The sequence below is a fragment of the Stegastes partitus genome, unplaced genomic scaffold, assembly GCF_000690725.1.
Source record: "Stegastes partitus isolate 25-593 unplaced genomic scaffold, Stegastes_partitus-1.0.2 Scaffold363, whole genome shotgun sequence".
Taxonomy (NCBI): Eukaryota; Metazoa; Chordata; class Actinopteri; family Pomacentridae; genus Stegastes; species Stegastes partitus.
This window is the reverse complement of record NW_007578094.1, coordinates 470,843-484,635: the sequence shown is the minus strand read 5'-3', so window position 1 is coordinate 484,635 and position 13,793 is coordinate 470,843. Positions and strand designations below refer to the sequence as shown.

Here is a 13,793-nt window from a genome sequence, read left to right as displayed (position 1 = left end):
TATTTTCATTGTATTTAACTTATACTTTGTATTTATTTTATTATCATTATTTTTATAGTCTTACAAGTTTATGATTCCTTCTTTATTATTCTCCTTTTAAGCATAATAATGTAATTGTCACATCCATCCTCAGGTAGTGTTGCTGGGGTAGGTTGTAACAACATACCTCTTTGTATTTGACATTAATTTACATAATCTGTGATGGTGTCGTAGAAGTCCAAGTGTATGTCATTTATAGCAGATAAATATGGGAACCACATGTCAGAATTTGAGATTTCAAGCACAAAGAACCACTGAGTCACACTTGCTCAAACAAAAAGTGTTGCTATCATCCTCGGTCTCCCCTACCTCAAAGGGGTGAACTAAATTTCTCACTTTAACTGTAGGTCGAAAAGGTTTGAGGTCTCGTAACCGCAGCCGCCAAAAAACGAGATGAAATCAGACCTCAGTGTGCAAAAACATTCTCATAATTACGTCCATTTGTTGTCAGTGGTCCTCAGCAATATGGCTCCAGTTCAACGCGAGCCAAAGTCTAACCCCCACTCGTAATGGTTGCAAACTGTTTTCGTCAATTAGCCAGCTATCAAACAATCCATCGTTCTAATCTCATACTTTAAATTACCCTGGAAAGAGTCAAAGAGTCGTCTCAACACAACTGTTTGAATTAAAAGAAAAAAAAAACAACTTTCTGCTACTAAAACTGTCTTAAATGGAAGCTGGCTTAACGGCGTGATTTTGCAACACGTCTTTTCCACACCGAAGCTCGAGCTCTCCCAACTGGCTTCGTAAAAAGAAGAAGTCGTAAAACTGCACGCAGTGAAAAATCGAGCGTCATGGCAACCACTTCACACGCAAGAGAAATCCTGAGCGATGGCCGGCGAGCTCGCTCTCTCTCATAAAGGATTACACAAGCTCACATGTTCACACAGCTCCCCCAGTCGCAGGAGAATACAACAATTATGTTGCTGCAAAGATAATAACATAAAAATAAATGTTGGCCTGATTACACATGAAGGCAGGACAGGATCCAGAGCTGCTGAACGCCGGATGCTGGTGCGTAGATATGTGTGAGCGAGACGGAGCTCATTCACATTCCCAGACAGTGGAAGGAGCAAACAGTCGGCGTGATCTGGGAAGTGTTGTGGTCTGTGGGTACCTGCAGTGTGTAACTGCCACTCGGAAGCTTTCCAACAATTATGAGACACAAGTTAAACACATTGAAGTGGAGGAATAACAGGCTGCATCCTCAACAGCAGCTCGGATGAGATAAATAAACAGATAAATCCTCCAGTGGCGACTGAGGTGATGCAAACAGTCGGTTTATGTAACGGATGGTGTGGGACAGAGGGAAGACGAAGGCAGGCGTCTGTTAGAAAAACATCTAGACCTCGAGCCCAAGCAAAGAAAACAATGATGGTGTAATCAAAATCTCCAAAGCACCATCTAAACTTCCCAAAGACAGATAATTAAGTGTCTCAGGTAATCTGTGAATCCTCAGAAATTATTTGGCAACTTCAATTAAAAAAGTAATCTTCAAAATGCAGTACTGTTACTCGGGATGTCTTGATCCTGATCAATCAAAGTGACTTTTAACTCATCCAGCTTTAGCTTGATCAAGGGTTCAAGGAACTTTATTTGTCCTGCCAACTCACATTCACGTGTTTGTGGTACGAAATTAGTACTCAGGTCCCGTTTTTTAAAAAGAAAAGGCCTAATAAATAATAAGTACAATTAAAAACAAGAGCAAAATATGAGTAAAAATACAGAGTAGGAAGCCAGAAGTAGTTGTGTTTAGTGCTGAACATCTGTGTAGCGGCGAGGTAGACTGTAATATTGCACTTGGTTGGTTAAAATATTGCATGTATCTAGATAAAGTGTAAGGCTTCATACTGGGAGCTCAAGAAGCCGATGTACCACTGCGCGTCGCCATCCTTGTCCTTTGTTTACATCCACACACGTCTCATTAGTTTAACTTACAAATTCAGCACACTGGACGTTTGTCCTGTGCTAGAACTGCTGTTGGACACCGGACACGACCTGTGAAGGCAGCTGTTATACGCATGCCGCTGGAGTACAGGAACGCCATTCTGATTAATCCCGGCTGGATTTAACACCTGTGCAAGGGCACGAGGTCATTAATCATCACTAAAGACTTCGTCGTAGTGTCGCCTCACTAGGAAGCCCATAATGTGTAGCGCTAACCCGAAACTGTCCGCCCTCTCTGGTAGCTTCAGTTTCACCCAGTACTAGAACTAATCTACAATAACTGAAGGGCGTATCATCGAGGAAACTGGGATCGGACTGGCGGCAGAAAAGCATTCCTTGTCATCATCTCCACAAGCAATATTTGAAGAGATAAATATTCTAATTGACAGCGTTGTTCAAGAGCAGAAAAAAGGCAGAGCTAAAATAAATAAATAAATAAAGTGGACTGGCTAAAAAATACAACCAAAACTAACATTACAGCAGTGACAAAGTTAAAAAAAAAAAAAAAAGTTTTTAATTTGTGCAAAAATTGCAGTTTATACCAAACTCAGCATTGAGGGTTTAATGAAAACAAACTGTTAGAATATCAGTTAAGGTGGGAAAATGTGGAGTAATTAAAGATGTAGTCGTGACTCGATAATCCGACATTAAATGTAAAACCTTCATCTATGTCGGATAGCAAGGTTTAGGATTGTTAAGGGTCAGATTATCGAGTCGCGACTGTATTTCGGTTCACCTTTATCACCGGAGTTACAACCATGTACGGTTCTTTACATTTGGCCGTTTGTGTGACTCAACAGCACGATGGCGTTACTCACTGTGGGGCTGTTGAACCAGCTGCCAGCTCAGACGGACAGAAGGACAAACAGCCAAACAGCCCCACAGAGCTGCCTGCCCCTATGTGTGTGTGTGTGTGTGTGTGTGTGTGTGTGTGTGTGCTGGTATTTGGATGCCCCTGGGTTCCCTCGCTTCCAGCACCGGAGCCAATTGGGTGTGGCTGTTTTCAGCAGCTGGCGAGCCAACGGAGGCGACATCAAAGGGAAACTGGGAGGTTATTCCTGATTTTTACAGTTATCAGCTTATGTGTTTCATCATCGAGCACAGATAATAAGACGGTCTCCTTAAGGTGCCAACAAAATGTCGAACATGTAGGTGAGACGTGTCGTTTTCACACCACATGAACAAATGGGTGGAGAATGCCATAAACCCCACAGATAGCGACAGGATGTTCCCTTGTGCATCTGGCACGAGTGAATACTTCCCAGGAGGAGTGGAGCGAGGGGAACAGGGCTGTGGTGGGAAGGGAGCAGATAGCGATAACGCGATGATGTAAAGAGGGACAAACGCTACCAAAATAGGAACTTTCCAGCTATAAATATTGCCGCGTCGCCCGTCGACATGCGTGCGGATGAAACCTGAAGGATGTTCTCGGCGCTTCTGATTCAGCGGCGACAGTTGGCAGCTGAGATCACAGACAGAAATAGACGCTGATGAGGAATGTCCCCACCCTCCCGGAAACGGCAGCAGCAGTGTGAGGGACCACCTGGGAGAGTGTGTGAGGGCAGTGACAGATCCGACACACACGGAGGATGACGAGAAGCCTTCATCACCATTTACACCTTCAGCTTCAAAGCGTGCCGTCTCAATACGCTCGACACTGACTGCACTGGGTTAATAAAATGTTAACACTCATCCTCTCTCGAAATAGAGACAGTCATCTAAACATCATCATCTAATTGTAACGTCACTGCTGTGCTACGATGTCGATGATAACAATAAGAAATTACCACATTTTTCAGATGCTTGAGCAGAAAAATACTCAAAAGGACAACCAGCGTCACGCCGACATCCGCAGAATCGAAGCACTCGACCTACAACTGAAAACGATTACGACGTGTGTTCGCCTCATCGCTGTGGTAATACGCAGCTCATGTGTATTTTGGTAAACACCTGAGACGATCTACAGACTGTAACAACAGCCTGTCATGTTAGCTTAGGCTGTTTTCTCACTGATATCGGGCTGTTAACAGAAAATATAAAACCACAGAATAACAGCGGGAGATAGCGCGCCGTGTAGCGTTACTATAGCATAACAGCAGCGGCGGCGAGGAAATGAATCTGAACCTGCAGAAACGTTTAGAAAATCAATTTTAAGTCAGACAGAACACATTCTGCCTGTTGGTAGTCATAACAGGATGGAGCGATGAGATCTCAACAAAGCGCTGACCAGTAAACCAGTTTGAATTTTGGCGTTTTTGTGTTTATAATGAAAGCAGATGATCTGATAGTACGTCAGGGGAGAGAAAGAAATATGCAGCACAGCCAGAATTAAAATCAACTGACTGACTACATCTTTGATTAATTGATTAACTTAAAAGAAAAAAAGTATTTGGAGAAATAAATGAGAGACTACGCTGGTGAAGTACGGCCCTCAGCTGCTGTGGTATGAAGGAAACACGGACTTCATACAGTCTACAAGCAGTTGTTGTTGAGATGTTTGGCAGCTATTCCCAGTTAATGTAACCCAGAAGGACTCTGCCGTCACTCCAATAAAATCCAACACGACTTATCAGTTACGGTAGATTGAAAACGTTAAAGCAGGCCTATCAAATCTGACGTATGCAAAGCGCTTTAGTGTGATTTCACACCGAGAGCCAAGAAAAACAGACTCAGCCCAATGAAAATGTGACAGTCTGTCTGCATCGGTGCTAATGCCGGATTTGAACCTCTATGAAAAAAGAGCAACGAGCAGGTTAAACATGAGAAAAGCGCTGCCCACGTACGGAAGGTAGTTGCGTGTTAAATTCATTTTCTCAGCTTTACGGCCTCTCGGCTCGGGTTTGGCTTGTAAGGCTCGTGTTGTGCCGTCTGAGCTGCGCTCCACAGAGAGCATTCAGACGGGCTTTTGGAGTCTTTCCCTTTTCAAGTCCCACAAAGCGCATTTTTCAAATGCTTCTGATGCAGGGGTGAAATGAGAAAAGTCTGGGAGGGAAAAAGAGGGGTCTCCAGACAGATAGAGCTGCAGGGAGAGTGTGAGAAGAGAACAAGGTCCCACGTCTTTCTCCAGAAGGGGTGCTGGACTGGTGTGGTAAACATCCCCGGGCTAATTAGAAGGCGCTTTGAAATCCTATATGTCCATTCCATTGCATTAAGTGTACTTCAGCTGCCCTGAAGATACGTACCGACTATATGGCAGTAAAGAGACAACATGTGTGTGTGTGTTGACGGTGGAGTGGAAATTCATTGGCTTAACTTCCCCGTCAGGAGTCAGCGAGTGGGACGCTAACATCTGGTGACGGTGGGGGTGAGACGGCTAACGCTGGCAATAAGTGGCCTGAGCTGGAGATTATGTAGGCTGCAGAAGAAGAGAAGGCACAGAAGAGCTTTGGAGTAAGAGAGAGTAAACTCCTGAAGGCTACGAACAAACAGGCCGAGGACTACACGGGGAACAGAGAGATGTAATCTACTTTTTTGGTTTGCTGAGCGGAGTGACGACGCCAAACAAATGACCAGCAACGTCAAAATAGTAGAAACCCTTTTCATTTCCCACAATAGTGAAGGAGGACGGGGTCCATTCTCAGGCTGTGAAACGCTAATCAGACCATTGTTTATTAGCCTGGCCAATCATGTTCATCGCTGTTTGAAAAATTGTACAGCTGAGGAACCAAATTAGACATCTGTGGATTTGTGATGAGGACAAAAGTCATGAAAAAAGTCAAATTTTTTCACACCTCTCTTGTATAGTTCTGTAAATTTCGTAGATTTTTCTTTCTATATTATTTTATTTTACCTTCATTTTATACCCTAATATTCTGTCTTTTTGCTCTTGTTTACCCCCTTTGCTGCATATTCATGCTGCTGTAACAACTGAATTGTTAAGGCTGTTTTTAATGAGTTCTGTTCGTTTTTCCTAAAAACCTGTCAGATAGCAAGGTGTTGGATTGTTAAGGGTCGGATTATTGAGTCACGACTGTAGTTTGGTGGGAAGTTATTCAACAATCACCCCATTATTTTCCCCATTCATTGTAACTCCAGAATATTTCCATGTCAGAATTTTATTCTCTCGAAGCATTGGCACCAAGAATCCATCAACATCGGGCTCTAGGAAAAAGTTCCCTCCCTTTCTACGTGCGAGCCAAGTCGACCCACACGACTATTTACAACCCAAACCTACATCATACAGAAATCTTAGACATTTGTGGTTCCTGCATTAGGATCTCATCATCTCTGGAGGCTTTCCAACGAAAGGATGGAAATAAAGTGGGAGAAAGGAGAAGGACCCCACATTGCCATTTCAAATTGAAACAACTCCTGTTAAACATCATAGACAACTCCCCGGTTACTTGCTGCTGCCATAAGTCATCACTCACATCTTGCTTTTCACTGCCAAAACGACTACATGTTCACGATCCTATGGACATTAAATATATATTACAGACGTCGCCGCTCAACGGTTGCTGCTCTGATAGGTTTAACACATATTTCAGGCCCGGGGTTATTTCCTAAATACATAAAAGACAGGGGACACTACAGGTTTTTACACGTGCCCAGCTTTGTTTATGCTAACAGAGTCTAAGTGCCGCACAACAGTGTGCCTACAGAGAGTGTAAAATTAGCCTCGTGCTGCTGGGTGTTGCCCTCGCGCCAATGAAAGGGGAGAGAAAGCAGTTGCGGGAGATATGGCAGAAAGAATTTGGCAATGTAATCGATTGCAGATGGCGGCCGTCGGGTGGCTTGTTTGGTCCACAGTGGTTCTTTGTGATGGCTAGGCCTGCCATAATCCAACCGGACAAGGCAGTTTTCGTGTGTGTGTGTGTGTGTGTGTGTGTTTGTGCTGGCACCTCTAATATCACAGCGCTAAGCTCTGCAGCTCCACAGGAATTCCAGACACACAAGGGGGAGCAGGGGTTCGGTCGCAGGGAGGAAACCGTATCACTATGTGACACAGAATGGCTGATAAAACTGGAGGCAACACATAAAATAGCTCACTGAATGTAAAATAAAAAAAGGACTAACTGGGATGTGCAGCACAGGTGAAACAATTACTGAAAAAACAAATAGAGTCAGTGGGGAAATAGCAGATAAATACGCAAACGTAGCTCGTTGGAGGTGGATCGAGCAGTCGGCTTTTCCTGCCTGGCCTTCAGCGGGTTGTTCTGGGTGTCAGAAAGAGGGCAGCCACAGCACCGGCCAGGTAACTCAATCTGCTGTGCTGCGGGTTCTGGCATCGGTGCTATGTGTCTCTCATGACAACACTATCCAAGAACGAGGGCGCGACATGACAGCGGCTCCACCTTAAATCATCTCTCAAGTAAACAGACGTAACCCGTAACCTGTGGGACCGACTCACTCGTAAATTTGGCCGCCGTGTCTTGAAGTAAACACGATAGGGGGTATCTTGTATTTTGTGATTTCCACCCAATCCATCAAACTGTAAAGGGAAATGCTGATTAAAACAGGATTTTCAGAAAAGTCTTTTACATATGCATGATGACAGACGCACAACAGCTCTCCTGATTCTCATTCTGTCCGGGTCAGGCAGGAAAAAAGTAAATGGGGGGAAACTGCAACCATAAATCAAAACTGATGCATGACCCCCAAAACAGAAATATGATGTTCTCCTGTATGAACTCCACAGCTGCCTGTCATTAAAGATGCATCTCCTCCTGTGTGTTGTAAGAGTGTGTACGAGACAGAATGAGTTTGCAGGACGCTCATGCATGTTTAAACAGCCTCCTGCGTTTGTCTGAATGATATATCTTGAACTGTACTGAGTATAGACAGCCCCTTTTGAAGACCAGGAAAAAGTCCCCGACACACACCTGTCTTGTCACTCAGGCCCTGGGTGTGCCCTTCACCAGCCCCTCGTCTCCGGCCCTCGCTGCCCCAACAAGCGGCCTCATTTCCCAGGGAAGAACTGTGCAGCTCCAGGCCTCCCTGCCTGCACCTACACACACAGCACCCTGGTCCCAGCCCCCTTCAGGCTGCACAAAGCCCCTATTGTGAGGCACAATGCTGGCCGCCCCCTCTGCCTTTCCCCTGTACCCTCTACTCTGTTTCCCCCATAAACTCTGTCCCTTCTGCCCCCTCTTGCTTTCTGCCTCGCTCCCTTCGTTTTTCAGCCTTCTTTCCGCTCGACTCTTCATTCTTGAATCTTCACTGCGAATCCTGGAGATTGGGTCTCTGGGGGTGTTGCATCTGCCCTTGTTTATCCTCGTCCAACCTCTTCCCAGTATCCCCTTCAACATGCCTCTTCTTTCCCCCCTGTCTGTCCTGGCACAAGCCCTCCCTCTCACCCCTGTGTTCCAAGACATTTTCCACTTCTCTGACTGTTGTGTTGCCTCCTGTATTCCCTTCTGGGCTCTGCAGGATAGATATTTCATATCTTGGAGTATATTTGGTGCATGATGCAGAGCAGAAACTAAACACAGAATCCAGTTCTGTCTGCGGCACCATCTCTGTTATTTGGGAATCTGTTTCTGACATTATGTTAGACTTGGGATTTGTATGTCAAGAATTATTTGGATATTGACATCTGATCCATGAGGGGACGAGGGGAGACCTTCATGCTAACTACTTGTAGTTTATCTGGGCTTGCTTGAGCAAAAAGCAGCAGGCAAATATATTCAGTACTTTTTCTAAAGAATGTGGTCACTCTGTATAGATTGCATTTACACCTTTGCTGAAACGTGGTCACAACAGTGCAAACAAAACCATTTACGGATGTGGCCAATCTGGCTGCATTACAGTCACCTGCAGATCAGACTTTCCTGATCCAGATAGGACGTACAGATAACAACCCTAGGCATGCCACCTGTAAACCTTACGATTCATCCTTCTTGCATTTCTAACAACCACCCACCTGAGATCAGCAGCAGCGTCGGAAAATAACAACCCAACAAACACATTGGTTTTTCCTTTCTGTTTGCACAGTCGTTTTATTGAACATGTTGTGCCTACACTGCCATCTGTGTTGCTCCAGACTTCAGAAGCTGCACAGTTTTGCCAGTAATTCCATCCCCTGCTAAGGCCCTGAAGTAAGCCGAGCTGCCGTAACAGCGATGTGCAGCGCCGTCGTCACCTGAGCGTGAGTCTGCCTAATCTGTCGTCCTGGGAAACAAACAACTAAATGATAAGATGGCACCAAAAATCAATTAGAACAGCTGCACAGGCAAACAGAAAAGCATAACGGGGAGATAACGGGGACGTTAACTGTGGTCTGACTAGCTGAGAGGTCGGGAAACGGGAACCCAGTGTTGTCGTTAAACAGAGGCCTAACCATGGCAACCGTGGCCATATCCTGACGTGGAGGAGTGATGAGAAGGTGGACGTTCAACACACTTGTCTTCACGTGTTTCCTGATCAAAGGACGAGAAGGACGAGCTGCCCCTGAGCTTCCAGCAGCGCTGCGGTTTCATGTAAAGTGAAAGGCGACCAAAACGCCTTCAAGGATGTGGGGAATTTTCTTTAGTGTCTTCCGAGCCAGAACATTCTCGTTGAAAGAAAAGAAAAGAACCAAACAAAACAGGGAAAGAGGTGGAAAACGAAAGACGCCAGCTGCTCTACTCACTGACGGAAGAAAGAAAGCAATTAGAAAACAGTAGGAGCTCTCAATGGCTAAAAACACAACCTGAACCAGTCGCGATCTCAAACAGAACCTCAGTCAACAACACAAACAAAAGGCCTGCACTGCAGCCGGCTGAAACACCGTCACTCCTCAAGTGACACCTCTGTTCGAAATCCCCGGGGAAGGTTATTTTGGTTGCACGCGATGACGCGCACATAGGTATCCATGGCGATGCATCCCCGCTCACAGAAACCCGGCAGAGGGCAACGGGCCGCTCGGACGACTACGACAACTTGACGGTGACTCAGCTTGTAGAATTTAGCACAGCGTGGTGTGAGGAGCTGGAACAGCGGTGACCTCATTCCACCGGCTGCTTCGCCCTGCCCGTTGTGAGGGGTCCGAAAGAATGAACAAGGAAAAAAGGGGGTCAGGGAAAAGAATGGCGGCACAAGAGAGGTGTCCTATATCGAGACAAACATCTCGCATAGTTATAAAAGGGATGGCGCGAGTGCGTGCGTGATTCTTTGTGTGTTCGTGGCTCGATCTGCATCTATAGTTGCGTCAAACACATGGTTAGTGGGACAAAAGAGTACAAAAGGTAATAAACGATCAGGAGATAATGAATAAAGGGGCTCATGTACAGTGTGCAGCATACATGTAATCCCTTTCAAAAAACAAATAGGCTGTTTTAGAAGGACTACATTGGAAACACAGGCCCCGATGTGGAAGTTCAGTGCAACAAAGAGCGATTACTGTCACACAAGTTAGGAAACCTGTGATCACGAAAGCAAAACTGAAGCAGAAAGTTCTTAGTTTTGTACCCACAGCTGTGTCTATTTGCACGTCTCCATCACGGCTCCACATGGAAAAGGCCTGACAGACATGATGGTGAGGCTTCAAAGAGATGGAGGGAGATACAGGATGGATGGTAACCAGCTACAGAAAATGTATAAACACAGTTGCAGCAGTAATCAGGAGGTTTAAAAAAAAAAAGAGTCATGGTACCACTAGTCAGAGCACTTTCTGTCAAGGTGGACCTATAATGTATTAAAAAACACAATTTAAATCTCAGTAATCATTTATTATTGCATTGTTGCATTGAGTTCCTACTGTGGGGCCTTAATATAATGAACCTAAACTTTAATTTTACTTAAAAGCAAATACTGTTTAACTGTAAGGTGTTAAAATGTTCAATAATTTACCATTTAGGTGAAAATGAACAGAGGTGTTCTTGTTTCTGTTGTGTACTAATTGTTCTAATCTCTACATGAGACTCCTGAAAAGGTTCTGAACCAAACTGAAAATCGATAGCTTGGTTCTGACCCGTCCAGGGTTCAGGGTCCCAGCTGTGCGGCGGTGAGAAAACACCCAGAGGGCATGTGATGACAGGGAGGCTACAGCACATCAGTCAGACACACAAACCCTGAAGCAGCCGTGGAGGTCCGCCAGACAGATCAGGGCTGAAGAACATCAGGACAAATAAACCAAACTGTGTCAGATACGCTATTTAAAGACGTTAATCACTGAAATGTGAAAGACCATTCAGGAGAAACAAAAGGGAGAAACTACTGCTGTTGTTTCGTGGTTTGACAGTGATGCTACACAGCAAAGGCAAAGCAAGAGCTGTCCAAACACCGATAGCGTCTGGTAAAGGTTCTGCTTATCACAGCGGTTCTTCTACATCACAGAGTCAAAAACAATTAGCCAGAGTGGGTCACCGTGCCGCGCCTTGTGGGTCATTAGTTTGTAATTACATTTCCAGAACTTACACCCAGCAGACTAGTGGAGGCTTCAACAAATCAAGTTGCACAACGCTCCACCAACATAACACCCTGTAACACTGTCTAACTTTTATCAGGGCGGATGCATTTTAATGGGCTCCAGTTCCACCATAAACTGCTGCAGGACTTGAGCATGCGACAGCTGTAGCCCGAGCCATGAGCCAGCCATGCAGTGTGTGTGCAGGATGGAAACATATCCACAGCGTCGGCGCAGCAGGCCCACATAATGACCACATGAAGAGTGATGTTGGTTGAACCTGTCCTCTCTCTGCCTCCTTGTTTCTCTTCTACTTTCCCAATAAATCCCTCTGTCACAGAGCATCGGCCCTGGCAGGCGAGCCTCTCACCACCCACACTATTAGGAGCTTAGAGATCGCACTCTGGCCACTTGCAGCGCATTACTCTTATCTGGAGCACAGAGAGAGGCTGTTGTGCCTCTCTGCTGCTGCAATATGTCGATTTACTGCAGAAACAAAATAGAGACAACGACAAAAAAACGTACACGTATCCATGAGAGCATTACATAATGATGCAGGTATTTTTTCAGTGAAGCTGATTAACAATGTGAGCTGCAGGTGGTTCGGTGGTTAGCATCGTTGCCTCGTAGCAAGAAGGTCGCTGGTTTGCATCCCGGTGAGGACATCCAGGATCTTTCTGCGTGGAATCTCCATGTTCTCCCCGTGCAACGTGGGTTCTCACTGGGTTTTAACCCTATGAGCCCTATTTTCAGGGTAATTTCACTTCTAATTTCAATATTTCTAAGCTCCTATCTTGGACTAGTTACAATGCAATAGCGATATTGACGTATCTTATTTGTTTCAGAACAATCCATCTATCCAGATCGTCCATCCAACCATCCATTATCTCTACACCGCTTAATCCTCACTAGGGTCATGGGGGGCTGGAGTCTATCCCAGCTGACTCAGGGTGAAGGCAGGTTCACCTGGACAGGTAACCAGTCTATCACAGGGCTACACTTAGAGACAGACAACCAAGCACACTCACATTCACACCTACGGACAATTTACAATCACCAATTAACCTCAGCATGTTTCTGGACTGTGGGAGGAAGCCGGAGAACCCGGAGAGAACCCACGCTGCACGGGGAGAACATGGAGACTCCACGCAGAAAGATCCCGGGTGTCCTCACCAGGATGCAAATCTTCTAGCTGCGAGACAACGATGCTAACCACTGCTCCATCTTGCAGCCCAGCCTTTACATCAAGGCAAAAAAACCATCATGAAATTGTTGTTTTTCACGTGTATTTCACCATAAAATAATGGCAGCAGATACATATTTTTTTATAATTGTGTGGGGGAGATCCTCAGAAATCTGGTGATATCAGAGTGATGATGGTGGAATACTATAAGACTAAGTCATCAGGAAAAACATGTGGTCAGTGCCAAATGGGGGAGAAAAAAAGAACATTTCAGTGAAAAGCAAATCCATGACTTTCTGTTTATTTTCCCTACTAGGTGGGATGTAATATCAGCTCTAGGTTGAGAAACAAACTCGTATCATCAGAAAGGCTAAGTTCCGCGGTGGGTCCTGATTTGCGGTACGTTATGAAACCAAAGACTTCATGACTTGTTCAGCCGAGTAGCAGGAATGTGGAAATGGGTGAGGAAACTAGACGAGATATTACTTTGCAGAAGTTAGATCTCTTTTCATAACATTATCACTGTGGTATGTACAAAAGCATAATTAGAAAGTTCTGCTCTTTCTCTTGCGATGCGGCGTTAACTCGTCACTGCACAGATATTGATGCGTCGAGGTGTTTGCATATTGATGAGCTCATGCATGAAGGAATGGGTGTGGAGATGAACGCAGAGCTGCATCCAGGTTGTGATTAAATTTGATTTTTTTTTCTTTCTTTCCAATGCTATGTTGCACAGACAGCATTTTTCTAAATACACATTTGTGCAGTTTCATTCAATTGCTGCGATAAATACTTTGATTTGAGGGACTTGGATGTATCTGCTGGGCTCGAAGGGTTAAACGATGACATCAATATGAATTGCAACTCAAATCGAATTGAACTGTGTGTTTGGAAAAAGTTGCAGGGGTTTAAAAACAAATCAGTTGGCGGTTTGGAGAAATAACGGCACGCAGAGCCAAAGCGTTACATAAGCATACCGACGGCTAATAATATTGAGAACAAGCTCAGTATGAACAATGCAACTTAACGCTTCGATCCTAAACCCTGCGCTCGGTGTTTACAGTCTCACAGATTGTGTCGAACAGCCTCACATCACGATGCAATTACCAATCATCGGTGGTACAGCTGGAAAATCTGCCAGGTGGTTAATCTGCTACCTGACCCCCGTCATGACAGCAGACGTGATCGGTGACGTCACATCCTCGCTGACCTCGTGACCTTTCACACACTGTCTTGACACACTAATCTGCTGAGCTATGCAGCCAAACACCACGCTGCCTGCAAGTGAGCTAAACTCTG

General features: G+C 45.1%; 1 protein-coding gene across 1 annotated transcript in view; it reads right to left on the bottom strand.

Annotated features, from left to right (window-relative positions):
• The window catches only part of LOC103359295 (myosin-10), a 57,870-nt gene that overhangs the window by 34,622 nt on the left and 9,455 nt on the right, over positions 1 to 13,793 (bottom strand). The window lies entirely within an intron of this gene.